Genomic DNA, 14777 nt, shown 5'->3' on the forward strand with positions numbered 1-14777 from the left:
GACTGTCTGAGTGTGGTACCATGTTATTACGTGATTCAAACCAGAAAAACCCAGGATCTGGCCGACAATTATGCGAAAAATGCAAAATCATGAGCCAGATGCGGGCATAACCCAGACCTAACCCAGACCTAACCGGTGTTATCCACTAACATATTCATCGAAACCAGGTTTAATTGACTGCCTGAGTGTGGTACCATGTTATTACGTGATTCAAACCAGAAAAACCCAGGATCTGGCCAACAAGTACGCGATATGGGCAAAATCTTGAGCCAGATGCGGGCATAACCCAGACCTAACCCAGACCTAACCGGTGTTATCCACTAACATATTAATCGAATCCAGGTTTAATTGACTGTCTGCGTGTGGTACCATGTTATTACGTGATTCAAACCAGAAAAAACCCAGGATCTGACCGACAAGTATGCGAAAAATGCAAAATCATGAGCCAGATGCGGGCATAACCCAGACCTAACCTAGAACTAACCGGAGTTACCGTCTAAAATATTGATCGAAACCAGGTTTAATTGAGTGTTTCTGTGTGGTACCACGTAATTGCGTGATTCAAGCCAGAAAAAACCCAGGATCTGGCCGACAAGTACGCGAGAAATGCAAAATAGTGAGCCAGATGCGGGCATAACCCAGACCTGCCCCAGACATAACCGGTGTTATCCTCTAAAATATTCGTCGAAACCAGGTTTAATTGACTGTCTGCGTGTGGTACCATGTTATTACGTGATTCAAACCAGAAAAAACCCAGGATCTGACCGACAAGTATGCGAAAAACGCACAATCATGAGCCATATGCGGGCATAACCCAGACCTTCCCCAGACATAACCGGTGTTATCCTCTGAAATAGAGACCGAAACGAGGTTTATTTGACTGTTTTAGTGTGGTATCACACTACTACCTGATTCAAACCAGAAGGAACCCAGGATCTGACCGACAAGTATGCGAAAAGGCAAAGTCATGAGCCAGATGCGGGCATAACGCAGACCCAACCCAGACCTAACCGGTGTTATCCTCTAAAATATTCATCGAAGCCAGGTTTAATAGACTGTTTGAGTGTGGTACCACGTAATTACGTGATTCAAACACGAAAAAACCCAGGATCTGGCCAACAAGAACGCGATATGGGCAAAATCTTGAGCCAGATGCGGGCATAACCCAGACCTAACCCAGACCTAACCGGCGTTATCCACTAACATATTAATCGAAACCAGGTTTAATTGACTGTCTGAGTGTGGTACCATGTTATTACGTGATTCAAACCAGAAAAACCCAGGATCTGGCCGACAAGTATGCGAAAAATGCAAAATCATGAGCCAGATGCGGGCATAACCCAGACCTAACCCAGACCTAACCGGTGTTATCCACTAACATATTCATCGAAACCAGGTTTAATTGACTGTCTGAGTGTGGTACCATGTTATTACGTGATTCAAACCAGAAAAACCCAGGATCTGGCCGACAAGTATGCGAAAAATGCAAAATCACGAGCCAGATGCGGGCATAACCCAGACCTGCCCCAGACATAACCGGTGTTATCCTCTAAAATATTCGTCGAAACCAGGTTTAATTGACTGTCTGCGTGTGGTACCATGTTATTACGTGATTCAAACCAGAAAAAACCCAGGATCTGACCGACAAGTATGCGAAAAATGCAAAATCATGAGCCAGATGCGGGCATAACCCAGACCTATCCCAGACCTAACCGGAGTTATCCTCTGAAATATTGATCGAAACCAGGTTTAATTGAGTGTTTCTGTGTGGTACCACGTAATTGCGTGATTCAAGCCAGAAAAAACCCAGGATCTGGCCGACAAGTATGCGAGAAATGCAAAATAGTGAGCCAGATGCGGGCATAACCCAGACCTGCCCCAGACATAACCGGTGTTATCCTCTAAAATATTCGTCGAAACCAGGTTTAATTGACTGTCTGCGTGTGGTACCATGTTATTACGTGATTCAAACCAGAAAAAACCCAGGATCTGGCCACCAAGTATGGGAAAATGGCAAAATCATGAGCCAGATGCGGGCATAACCCAGACCTAACCCAGACCTAACCGGTGTTATCCTCTAAAATATTCGTCGAAACGAGGTTTAATTGACTGTCTGCGTGTGGTACCATGTTGTTACGTGATTCAAACCAGAAAAAACCCAGGATCTGACCGACAAGTATGCGAAAAATGCAAAATCATGAGCCAGATGCGGGCATAACCCAGACCTAACCCAGAACTAACCGGAGTTATCGTCTAAAATATTGATCGAAACCAGGTTTAATTGACTGCCTGAGTGTGGTACCATGTTATTACGTGATTCAAACCAGAAAAACCCAGGATCTGGCCAACAAGTACGCGATATGGGCAAAATCTTGAGCCAGATGCGGGCATAACCCAGACCTAACCCAGACCTAACCGGTGTTATCCACTAACATATTAATCGAATCCAGGTTTAATTGACTGTCAGCGTGTGGTACCATGTTATTACGTGATTCAAACCAGAAAAAACCCAGGATCTGACCGACAAGTATGCGCAAAATGCAAAATCATGAGCCAGATGCGGGCATAACCCAGACCTAACCCAGAACTAACCGGAGTTATCGTCTAAAATATTGATCGAAACCAGGTTTAATTGAGTGTTTCTGTGTGGTACCACGTAATTGCGTGATTCAAGCCAGAAAAAACCCAGGATCTGGCCGACAAGTATGCGAGAAATGCAAAATAGTGAGCCAGATGCGGGCATAACCCAGACCTGCCCCAGACATAACCGGTGTTATCCTCTAAAATATTCGTCGAAACCAGGTTTAATTGACTGTCTGCGTGTGGTACCATGTTATTACGTGATTCAAACCAGAAAAAACCCAGGATCTGGCCACCAAGTATGGGAAAATGGCAAAATCATGAGCCAGATGCGGGCATAACCCAGACCTAACCCAGACCTAACCGGTGTTATCCTCTAAAATATTCGTCGAAACGAGGTTTAATTGACTGTCTGCGTGTGGTACCATGTTGTTACGTGATTCAAACCAGAAAAAACCCAGGATCTGACCGACAAGTATGCGAAAAATGCAAAATCATGAGCCAGATGCGGGCATAACCCAGACCTAACCCAGAACTAACCGGAGTTATCGTCTAAAATATTGATCGAAACCAGGTTTAATTGAGTGTTTCTGTGTGGTACCACGTAATTGCGTGATTCAAGCCAGAAAAAACCCAGGATCTGGCCGACAAGTATGCGAGAAATGCAAAATAGTGAGCCAGATGCGGGCATAACCCAGACCTGCCCCAGACATAACCGGTGTTATCCTCTAAAATATTCGTCGAAACCAGGTTTAATTGACTGTCTGCGTGTGGTACCATGTTATTACGTGATTCAAACCAGAAAAAACCCAGGATCTGACCGACAAGTATGCGAAAAACGCACAATCATGAGCCATATGCGGGCATAACCCAGACCTATCCCAGACCTAACCGGTGGTATCCTCTAAAATTTTGATTGAAACCAGGTTTAATTGAATGTTTGAGTGTGGTACCACGTTGTTACTTGATTCAAACCAGAAAAAAACCCAGGATCTGGCCAACAAGTATGCGAAATATGCAAAATCATGAGCCAGATGCGTGCATAACCCAGACCTATCCCAGACCTAACCGGAGTTATCCTCTGAAATATTGATCGAAACCAGGTTTAATTCACTGTTTGTGTGTGGTACCACGTTATTACGTGATTCAAACCAGAAAAAACCCAGGATCTGACCGACAAGTATGCGAAAAACGCACAATCATGAGCCATATGCGGGCATAACCCAGACCTAACCCAGAACTAACCAGTGTCATCCTCTAAAATAGAGACCGAAACGAGGTTTAATTGACTGTTTTAGTGTGGTATCACACTACTACCTGATTCAAACCAGAAGGAACCCAGGATCTGACCGACAAGTATGCGAAAACGCAAAGTCATGAGCCAGATGCGGGCATAACGCAGACCCAACCCAGACCTAACCGGTGTTATCCTCTAAAATATTCATCGAAGCCAGGTTTAATAGACTGTTTGAGTGTGGTACCACGTAATTACGTGATTCAAACACGAAAAAACCCAGGATCTGGCCAACAAGTACGCGATATGGGCAAAATCTTGAGCCAGATGCGGGCATAACCCAGACCTAACCCAGACCTAACCGGTGTTATCCACTAACATATTAATCGAATCCAGGTTTAATTGACTGTCTGAGTGTGGTACCATGTTATTACGTGATTCAAACCAGAAAAACCCAGGATCTGGCCGACAATTATGCGAAAAATGCAAAATCATGAGCCAGATGCGGGCATAACCCAGACCTAACCCAGACCTAACCGGTGTTATCCACTAACATATTCATCGAAACCAGGTTTAATTGACTGCCTGAGTGTGGTACCATGTTATTACGTGATTCAAACCAGAAAAACCCAGGATCTGGCCAACAAGTACGCGATATGGGCAAAATCTTGAGCCAGATGCGGGCATAACCCAGACCTAACCCAGACCTAACCGGTGTTATCCACTAACATATTAATCGAATCCAGGTTTAATTGACTGTCTGCGTGTGGTACCATGTTATTACGTGATTCAAACCAGAAAAAACCCAGGATCTGACCGACAAGTATGCGAAAAATGCAAAATCATGAGCCAGATGCGGGCATAACCCAGACCTAACCTAGAACTAACCGGAGTTACCGTCTAAAATATTGATCGAAACCAGGTTTAATTGAGTGTTTCTGTGTGGTACCACGTAATTGCGTGATTCAAGCCAGAAAAAACCCAGGATCTGGCCGACAAGTACGCGAGAAATGCAAAATAGTGAGCCAGATGCGGGCATAACCCAGACCTGCCCCAGACATAACCGGTGTTATCCTCTAAAATATTCGTCGAAACCAGGTTTAATTGACTGTCTGCGTGTGGTACCATGTTATTACGTGATTCAAACCAGAAAAAACCCAGGATCTGACCGACAAGTATGCGAAAAACGCACAATCATGAGCCATATGCGGGCATAACCCAGACCTTCCCCAGACATAACCGGTGTTATCCTCTGAAATAGAGACCGAAACGAGGTTTATTTGACTGTTTTAGTGTGGTATCACACTACTACCTGATTCAAACCAGAAGGAACCCAGGATCTGACCGACAAGTATGCGAAAAGGCAAAGTCATGAGCCAGATGCGGGCATAACGCAGACCCAACCCAGACCTAACCGGTGTTATCCTCTAAAATATTCATCGAAGCCAGGTTTAATAGACTGTTTGAGTGTGGTACCACGTAATTACGTGATTCAAACACGAAAAAACCCAGGATCTGGCCAACAAGAACGCGATATGGGCAAAATCTTGAGCCAGATGCGGGCATAACCCAGACCTAACCCAGACCTAACCGGCGTTATCCACTAACATATTAATCGAAACCAGGTTTAATTGACTGTCTGAGTGTGGTACCATGTTATTACGTGATTCAAACCAGAAAAACCCAGGATCTGGCCGACAAGTATGCGAAAAATGCAAAATCATGAGCCAGATGCGGGCATAACCCAGACCTAACCCAGACCTAACCGGTGTTATCCACTAACATATTCATCGAAACCAGGTTTAATTGACTGTCTGAGTGTGGTACCATGTTATTACGTGATTCAAACCAGAAAAACCCAGGATCTGGCCGACAAGTATGCGAAAAATGCAAAATCACGAGCCAGATGCGGGCATAACCCAGACCTGCCCCAGACATAACCGGTGTTATCCTCTAAAATATTCGTCGAAACCAGGTTTAATTGACTGTCTGCGTGTGGTACCATGTTATTACGTGATTCAAACCAGAAAAAACCCAGGATCTGACCGACAAGTATGCGAAAAATGCAAAATCATGAGCCAGATGCGGGCATAACCCAGACCTATCCCAGACCTAACCGGAGTTATCCTCTGAAATATTGATCGAAACCAGGTTTAATTGAGTGTTTCTGTGTGGTACCACGTAATTGCGTGATTCAAGCCAGAAAAAACCCAGGATCTGGCCGACAAGTATGCGAGAAATGCAAAATAGTGAGCCAGATGCGGGCATAACCCAGACCTGCCCCAGACATAACCGGTGTTATCCTCTAAAATATTCGTCGAAACCAGGTTTAATTGACTGTCTGCGTGTGGTACCATGTTATTACGTGATTCAAACCAGAAAAAACCCAGGATCTGACCGACAAGTATGCGAAAAACGCACAATCATGAGCCATATGCGGGCATAACCCAGACCTATCCCAGACCTAACCGGTGGTATCCTCTAAAATTTTGATTGAAACCAGGTTTAATTGAATGTTTGAGTGTGGTACCACGTTGTTACTTGATTCAAACCAGAAAAAAACACAGGATCTGGCCAACAAGTATGCGAAAAATGCAAAATAGTGAGCCCGATGCGGGCATAACCCAGACCTGCCCCAGACATAACCGGTGTTATCCTCTAAAATATTCGTCGAAACCAGGTTTAATTGACTGTCTGAGTGTGGTACCATGTTATTACGTGATTCAAACCAGAAAAAACCCAGGATCTGACCGACAAGTATGCGAAAAACGCAAAATCATGAGCCAGATGCGGGCATAACCCAGACCTAACCCAGAACTAACCGGTGTCATCCTCTAAAATATTCATCGAAACCAGGTTTAATAGACTGTTTCAGTGTGGTACCACGTTATTACGTGATTCAAACCAGAAAAAACCCAGGATCTGGCCACCAAGTATGGGAAAATGGCAAAATCATGAGCCAGATGCGGGCATAACCCAGACCTAACCCAGACCTAACCGGTGTTATCCTCTAAAATATTCGTCGAAACCAGGTTTAATTGACTGTCTGCGTGTGGTACCATGTTATTACGAAATTCAAACCAGAAAAAACCCAGGATATGACCGACAAGTATGCGAAAAATGCAAAATCATGAGCCAGATGCGAGCATAACCCAGACCTAACCCAGAACTAACCGGAGTTATCGTCTAAAATATTGATCGAAACCAGGTTTAATTGAGTGTTTCTGTGTGGTACCACGTAATTGCGTGATTCAAGCCAGAAAAAACCCAGGATCTGGCCGACAAGTATGCGAGAAATGCAAAAGAGTGAGCCCGATGCGGGCATAACCCAGACCTGCCCCAGACATAACCGGTGTTATCCTCTAAAATATTCTTCGAAACCAGGTTTAATTGACTGTCTGAGTGTGGTACCATGTTATTACGTGATTCAAACCAGAAAAAACCCAGGATCTGACCGACAAGTATGCGAAAAACGCAAAATCATGAGCCAGATGCGGGCATAACCCAGACCTAACCCAGAACTAACCGGTGTCATCCTCTAAAATATTCATCGAAACCAGGTTTAATAGACTGTTTCAGTGTGGTACCACGTTGTTACCTGATTCAAACCAGGAAAAACCCAGGATCTGGCCACCAAGTATGGGAAAATGGCAAAATCATGAGCCAGATGCGGGCATAACCCAGACCTAACCCAGACCTAACCGGTGTTATCCTCTAAAATATTCGTCGAAACGAGGTTTAATTGACTGTCTGCGTGTGGTACCATGTTGTTACGTGATTCAAACCAGAAAAAACCCAGGATCTGACCGACAAGTATGCGAAAAATGCAAAATCATGAGCCAGATGCGGGCATAACCCAGACCTAACCCAGAACTAACCGGAGTTATCGTCTAAAATATTGATCGAAACCAGGTTTAATTGAGTGTTTCTGTGTGGTACCACGTAATTGCGTGATTCAAGCCAGGAAAAACCCAGGATCTGGCCGACAAGTATGCGAGAAATGCAAAATAGTGAGCCAGATGCGGGCATAACCCAGACCTGCCCCAGACATAACCGGTGTTATCCTCTAAAATATTCGTCGAAACCAGGTTTAATTGACTGTCTGCGTGTGGTACCATGTTATTACGTGATTCAAACCAGAAAAAACCCAGGATCTGACCGACAAGTATGCGAAAAACGCACAATCATGAGCCATATGCGGGCATAACCCAGACCTATCCCAGACCTAACCGGTGGTATCCTCTAAAATTTTGATTGAAACCAGGTTTAATTGAATGTTTGAGTGTGGTACCACGTTGTAACTTGATTCAAACCAGAAAAAAACACAGGATCTGGCCAACAAGTATGCGAAAAATGCAAAATAGTGAGCCCGATGCGGGCATAACCCAGACCTGCCCCAGACATAACCGGTGTTATCCTCTAAAATATTCGTCGAAACCAGGTTTAATTGACTGTCTGAGTGTGGTACCATGTTATTACGTGATTCAAACCAGAAAAAACCCAGGATCTGACCGACAAGTATGCGAAAAACGCAAAATCATGAGCCAGATGCGGGCATAACCCAGACCTAACCCAGAACTAACCGGTTTCATCCTCTAAAATATTCATCGAAACCAGGTTTAATAGACTGTTTCAGTGTGGTACCACGTTATTACCTGATTCAAACCAGAAAAAACCCAGGATCTGGCCACCAAGTATGGGAAAATGGCAAAATCATGAGCCAGATGCGGGCATAACCCAGACCTAACCCAGACCTAACCGGTGTTATCCTCTAAAATATTCGTCGAAACGAGGTTTAATTGACTGTCTGCGTGTGGTACCATGTTGTTACGTGATTCAAACCAGAAAAAACCCAGGATCTGACCGACAAGTATGCGAAAAATGCAAAATCATGAGCCAGATGCGGGCATAACCCAGACCTAACCCAGAACTAACCGGAGTTATCGTCTAAAACATTGATCGAAACCAGGTTTAATTGAGTGTTTCTGTGTGGTACCACGTAATTGCGTGATTCAAGCCAGAAAAAACCCAGGATCTGGCCGACAAGTATGCGAGAAATGCAAAATAGTGAGCCAGATGCGGGCATAACCCAGACCTGCCCCAGACATAACCGGTGTTATCCTCTAAAATATTCGTCGAAACCAGGTTTAATTGACTGTCTGCGTGTGGTACCATGTTATTACGTGATTCAAACCAGAAAAAACCCAGGATCTGACCGACAAGTATGCGAAAAACGCACAATCATGAGCCAGATGCGGGCATAACCCAGACCTATCCCAGACCTAACCGGTGGTATCCTCTAAAATTTTGATTGAAACCAGGTTTAATTGAATGTTTGAGTGTGGTACCACGTTGTTACTTGATTCAAACCAGAAAAAAACACAGGATCTGGCCAACAAGTATGCGAAAAATGCAAAATAGTGAGCCCGATGCGGGCATAACCCAGACCTGCCCCAGACATAACCGGTGTTATCCTCTAAAATATTCGTCGAAACCAGATTTAATTGACTGTTTGAGTGTGGTACCACGTTATTACGTGATTCAAACCAGAAAAAACCCAGGATCTGACCGACAAGTATGCGAAAAACGCACAATCATGAGCCATATGCGGGCATAACCCCGACCTAACCCAGAACTAACCAGAGTCATCCTCTAAAATAGAGACCGAAACGAGGTTTAATTGACTGTTTTAGTGTGGTATCACACTACTACCTGATTCAAACCAGAAGGAACCCTGGATCTGGCCGACAAGTATGCGAGAAATGCAAAATAGTGAGCCAGATGCGGGCATAACCCAGACCTGCCCCAGACATAACCGGTGTTATCCTCTAAAATATTCGTCGAAACCAGGTTTAATTGACTGTCTGCGTGTGGTACCATGTTATTACGTGATTCAAACCAGAAAAAACCCAGGATCTGACCGACAAGTATGCGAAAAACGCACAATCATGAGCCATATGCGGGCATAACCCAGACCTATCCCAGACCTAACCGGTGGTATCCTCTAAAATTTTGATTGAAACCAGGTTTAATTGAATGTTTGAGTGTGGTACCACGTTGTAACTTGATTCAAACCAGAAAAAAACACAGGATCTGGCCAACAAGTATGCGAAAAATGCAAAATAGTGAGCCCGATGCGGGCATAACCCAGACCTGCCCCAGACATAACCGGTGTTATCCTCTAAAATATTCGTCGAAACCAGGTTTAATTGACTGTCTGAGTGTGGTACCATGTTATTACGTGATTCAAACCAGAAAAAACCCAGGATCTGACCGACAAGTATGCGAAAAACGCAAAATCATGAGCCAGATGCGGGCATAACCCAGACCTAACCCAGAACTAACCGGTTTCATCCTCTAAAATATTCATCGAAACCAGGTTTAATAGACTGTTTCAGTGTGGTACCACGTTATTACCTGATTCAAACCAGAAAAAACCCAGGATCTGGCCACCAAGTATGGGAAAATGGCAAAATCATGAGCCAGATGCGGGCATAACCCAGACCTAACCCAGACCTAACCGGTGTTATCCTCTAAAATATTCGTCGAAACGAGGTTTAATTGACTGTCTGCGTGTGGTACCATGTTGTTACGTGATTCAAACCAGAAAAAACCCAGGATCTGACCGACAAGTATGCGAAAAATGCAAAATCATGAGCCAGATGCGGGCATAACCCAGACCTAACCCAGAACTAACCGGAGTTATCGTCTAAAACATTGATCGAAACCAGGTTTAATTGAGTGTTTCTGTGTGGTACCACGTAATTGCGTGATTCAAGCCAGAAAAAACCCAGGATCTGGCCGACAAGTATGCGAGAAATGCAAAATAGTGAGCCAGATGCGGGCATAACCCAGACCTGCCCCAGACATAACCGGTGTTATCCTCTAAAATATTCGTCGAAACCAGGTTTAATTGACTGTCTGCGTGTGGTACCATGTTATTACGTGATTCAAACCAGAAAAAACCCAGGATCTGACCGACAAGTATGCGAAAAACGCACAATCATGAGCCAGATGCGGGCATAACCCAGACCTATCCCAGACCTAACCGGTGGTATCCTCTAAAATTTTGATTGAAACCAGGTTTAATTGAATGTTTGAGTGTGGTACCACGTTGTTACTTGATTCAAACCAGAAAAAAACACAGGATCTGGCCAACAAGTATGCGAAAAATGCAAAATAGTGAGCCCGATGCGGGCATAACCCAGACCTGCCCCAGACATAACCGGTGTTATCCTCTAAAATATTCGTCGAAACCAGATTTAATTGACTGTTTGAGTGTGGTACCACGTTATTACGTGATTCAAACCAGAAAAAACCCAGGATCTGACCGACAAGTATGCGAAAAACGCACAATCATGAGCCATATGCGGGCATAACCCCGACCTAACCCAGAACTAACCAGAGTCATCCTCTAAAATAGAGACCGAAACGAGGTTTAATTGACTGTTTTAGTGTGGTATCACACTACTACCTGATTCAAACCAGAAGGAACCCTGGATCTGACCGACAAGTATGCGAAAAATGCAAAATAGTGAGCCCGATGCGGGCATAACCCAGACCTGCCCCAGACATAACCGGTGTTATCCTCTAAAATATTCGTCGAAACCAGGTTTAATTGACTGTCTGAGTGTGGTACCATGTTATTACGTGATTCAAACCAGAAAAAACCCAGGATCTGACCGACAAGTATGCGAAAAAAGGCAAAATCATGAGCCAGGTGCGGGCATAACCCAGACCTAACCCAGAACTAACCGGTGTCATCCTCTAAAATATTCATCGAAACCAGGTTTAATAGACTGTTTCAGTGTGGTACCACGTTATTACCTGATTCAAACCAGAAAAAACCCAGGATCTGGCCACCAAGTATGGGAAAATGGCAAAATCATGAGCCAGATGCGGGCATAACCCAGACCTAACCCAGACCTAACCGGTGTTATCCTCTAAAATATTCGTCGAAACGAGGTTTAATTGACTGTCTGCGTGTGGTACCATGTTGTTACGTGATTCAAACCAGAAAAAACCCAGGATCTGACCGACAAGTATGCGAAAAATGCAAAATCATGAGCCAGATGCGGGCATAACCCAGACCTAACCCAGAACTAACCGGAGTTATCGTCTAAAATATTGATCGAAACCAGGTTTAATTGAGTGTTTCTGTGTGGTACCACGTAATTGCGTGATTCAAGCCAGAAAAAACCCAGGATCTGGCCGACAAGTATGCGAGAAATGCAAAATAGTGAGCCAGATGCGGGCATAACCCAGATCTGCCCCAGACATAACCGGTGTTATCCTCTAAAATATTCGTCGAAACCAGGTTTAATTGACTGTCTGCGTGTGGTACCATGTTATTACGTGATTCAAACCAGAAAAAACCCAGGATCTGACCGACAAGTATGCGAAAAACGCACAATCATGAGCCATATGCGGGCATAACCCAGACCTATCCCAGACCTAACCGGTGGTATCCTCTAAAATTTTGATTGAAACCAGGTTTAATTGAATGTTTGAGTGTGGTACCACGTTGTTACTTGATTCAAACCAGAAAAAAACACAGGATCTGGCCAACAAGTATGCGAAAAATGCAAAATAGTGAGCCCGATGCGGGCATAACCCAGACCTGCCCCAGACATAACCGGTGTTATCCTCTAAAATATTCGTCGAAACCAGGTTTAATTGACTGTCTGAGTGTGGTACCATGTTATTACGTGATTCAAACCAGAAAAAACCCAGGATCTGACCGACAAGTATGCGAAAAACGCAAAATCATGAGCCAGATGCGGGCATAACCCAGACCTAACCCAGAACTAACCGGTGTCATCCTCTAAAATATTCATCGAAACCAGGTTTAATAGACTGTTTCAGTGTGGTACCACGTTATTACCTGATTCAAACCAGAAAAAACCCAGGATCTGGCCACCAAGTATGGGAAAATGGCAAAATCATGAGCCAGATGCGGGCATAACCCAGACCTAACCCAGACCTAACCGGTGTTATCCTCTAAAATATTCGTCGAAACGAGGTTTAATTGACTGTCTGCGTGTGGTACCATGTTGTTACGTGATTCAAACCAGAAAAAACCCAGGATCTGACCGACAAGTATGCGAAAAATGAAAAATCATGAGCCAGATGCGGGCATAACCCAGACCTAACCCAGAACTAACCGGAGTTATCGTCTAAAATATTGATCGAAACCAGGTTTAATTGAGTGTTTCTGTGTGGTACCACGTAATTGCGCGATTCAAGCCAGAAAATCCCAGGATCTGGCCGACAAGTATGCGAGAAATGCAAAATAGTGAGCCAGATGCGGGCATAACCCAGACCTGCCCCAGACATAACCGGTGTTATCCTCTAAAATATTCGTCGAAACCAGGTTTAATTGACTGTCTGCGTGTGGTACCATGTTATTACGTGATTCAAACCAGAAAAAACCCAGGATCTGACCGACAAGTCTTCGAAAAACGCACAATCATGAGCCAGATGCGGGCATAACCCAGACCTATCCCAGACCTAACCGGTGGTATCCTCTAAAATTTTGATTGAAACCAGGTTTAATTGAATGTCTGAGTGTGGTACCACGTTGTTACTTGATTCAAACCAGAAACAACCCAAGATCTGGCCAACAAGTATGCGAAATATGCAAAATCATGAGCCAGATGCGTGCATAACCCAGACCTATCCCAGACCTAACCGGAGTTATCCTCTGAAATATTGATCGAAACCAGGTTTAATTGACTGTTTGAGTGTGGTACCACGTTATTACGTGATTCAAACCAGAAAAAACCCAGGATCTGACCGACAAGTATGCGAAAAACGCACAATCATGAGCCATATGCGGGCATAACCCCGACCTAACCCAGAACTAACCAGAGTCATCCTCTAAAATAGAGACCGAAACGAGGTTTAATTGACTGTTTTAGTGTGGTATCACACTACTACCTGATTCAAACCAGAACGAACCCAGGATCTGACCGACAAGTATGCGAAAAGGCAAAGTCATGAGCCAGATGCGGGCATAACGCAGACCCAACCCAGACCTAACCGGTGTTATCCTCTAAAATATTCATCGAAGCCAGGTTTAATAGACTGTTTGAGTGTGGTACCACGTAATTACGTGATTCAAACATGAAAAAACCCAGGATCTGGCCAACAAGTACGCGATATGGGCAAAATCTTGAGCCAGATGCGGGCATAACCCAGACCTAACCCAGACCTAACCGGTGTTATCCACTAACATATTAATCGAAACCAGGTTTAATTGACTGTCTGAGTGTGGTACCATGTTATTACGTGATTCAAACCAGAAAAACCCAGGATCTGGCCGACAAGTATGCGAAAAATGCAAAATCATGAGCCAGATGCGGGCATAACCCAGACCTAACCCAGACCTAACCGGTGTTATCCACTAACATATTCATCGAAACCAGGTTTAATTGACTGTCTGAGTGTGATACCATGTTATTACGTGATTCAAACCAGAAAAACCCAGGATCTGGCCGACAAGTATGCGAAAAATGCAAAATCATGAGCCAGATGCGGGCATAACCCAGACCTGCCCCAGACATAACCGGTGTTATCCTCTAAAATATTCGTCGAAACCAGGTTTAATTGACTGTCTGCGTGTGGTACCATGTTATTACGTGATTCAAACCAGAAAAAACCCAGGATCTGACCGACAAGTATGCGAAAAATGCAAAATCATGAGCCAGATGCGGGCATAACCCAGACCTAACCCAGAACTAACCGGAGTTATCGTCTAAAATATTGATCGAAACCAGGTTTCATTGAGTGTCTCTGTGTGGTACCACGTAATTGCGTGATTCAAGCCAGAAAAAACCCAGGATCTGGCCGACAAGTATGCGAGAAATGCAAAATAGTGAGCCAGATGCGGGCATAACCCAGACCTGCCCCAGACATAACCGGTGTTATCCTCTAAAATATTCGTCGAAACCAGGTTTAATTG

Source organism: Colletes latitarsis, chromosome 1, assembly GCF_051014445.1.
Source record: "Colletes latitarsis isolate SP2378_abdomen chromosome 1, iyColLati1, whole genome shotgun sequence".
In the NCBI taxonomy this organism is placed as follows: Eukaryota; Metazoa; Arthropoda; class Insecta; order Hymenoptera; family Colletidae; genus Colletes; species Colletes latitarsis.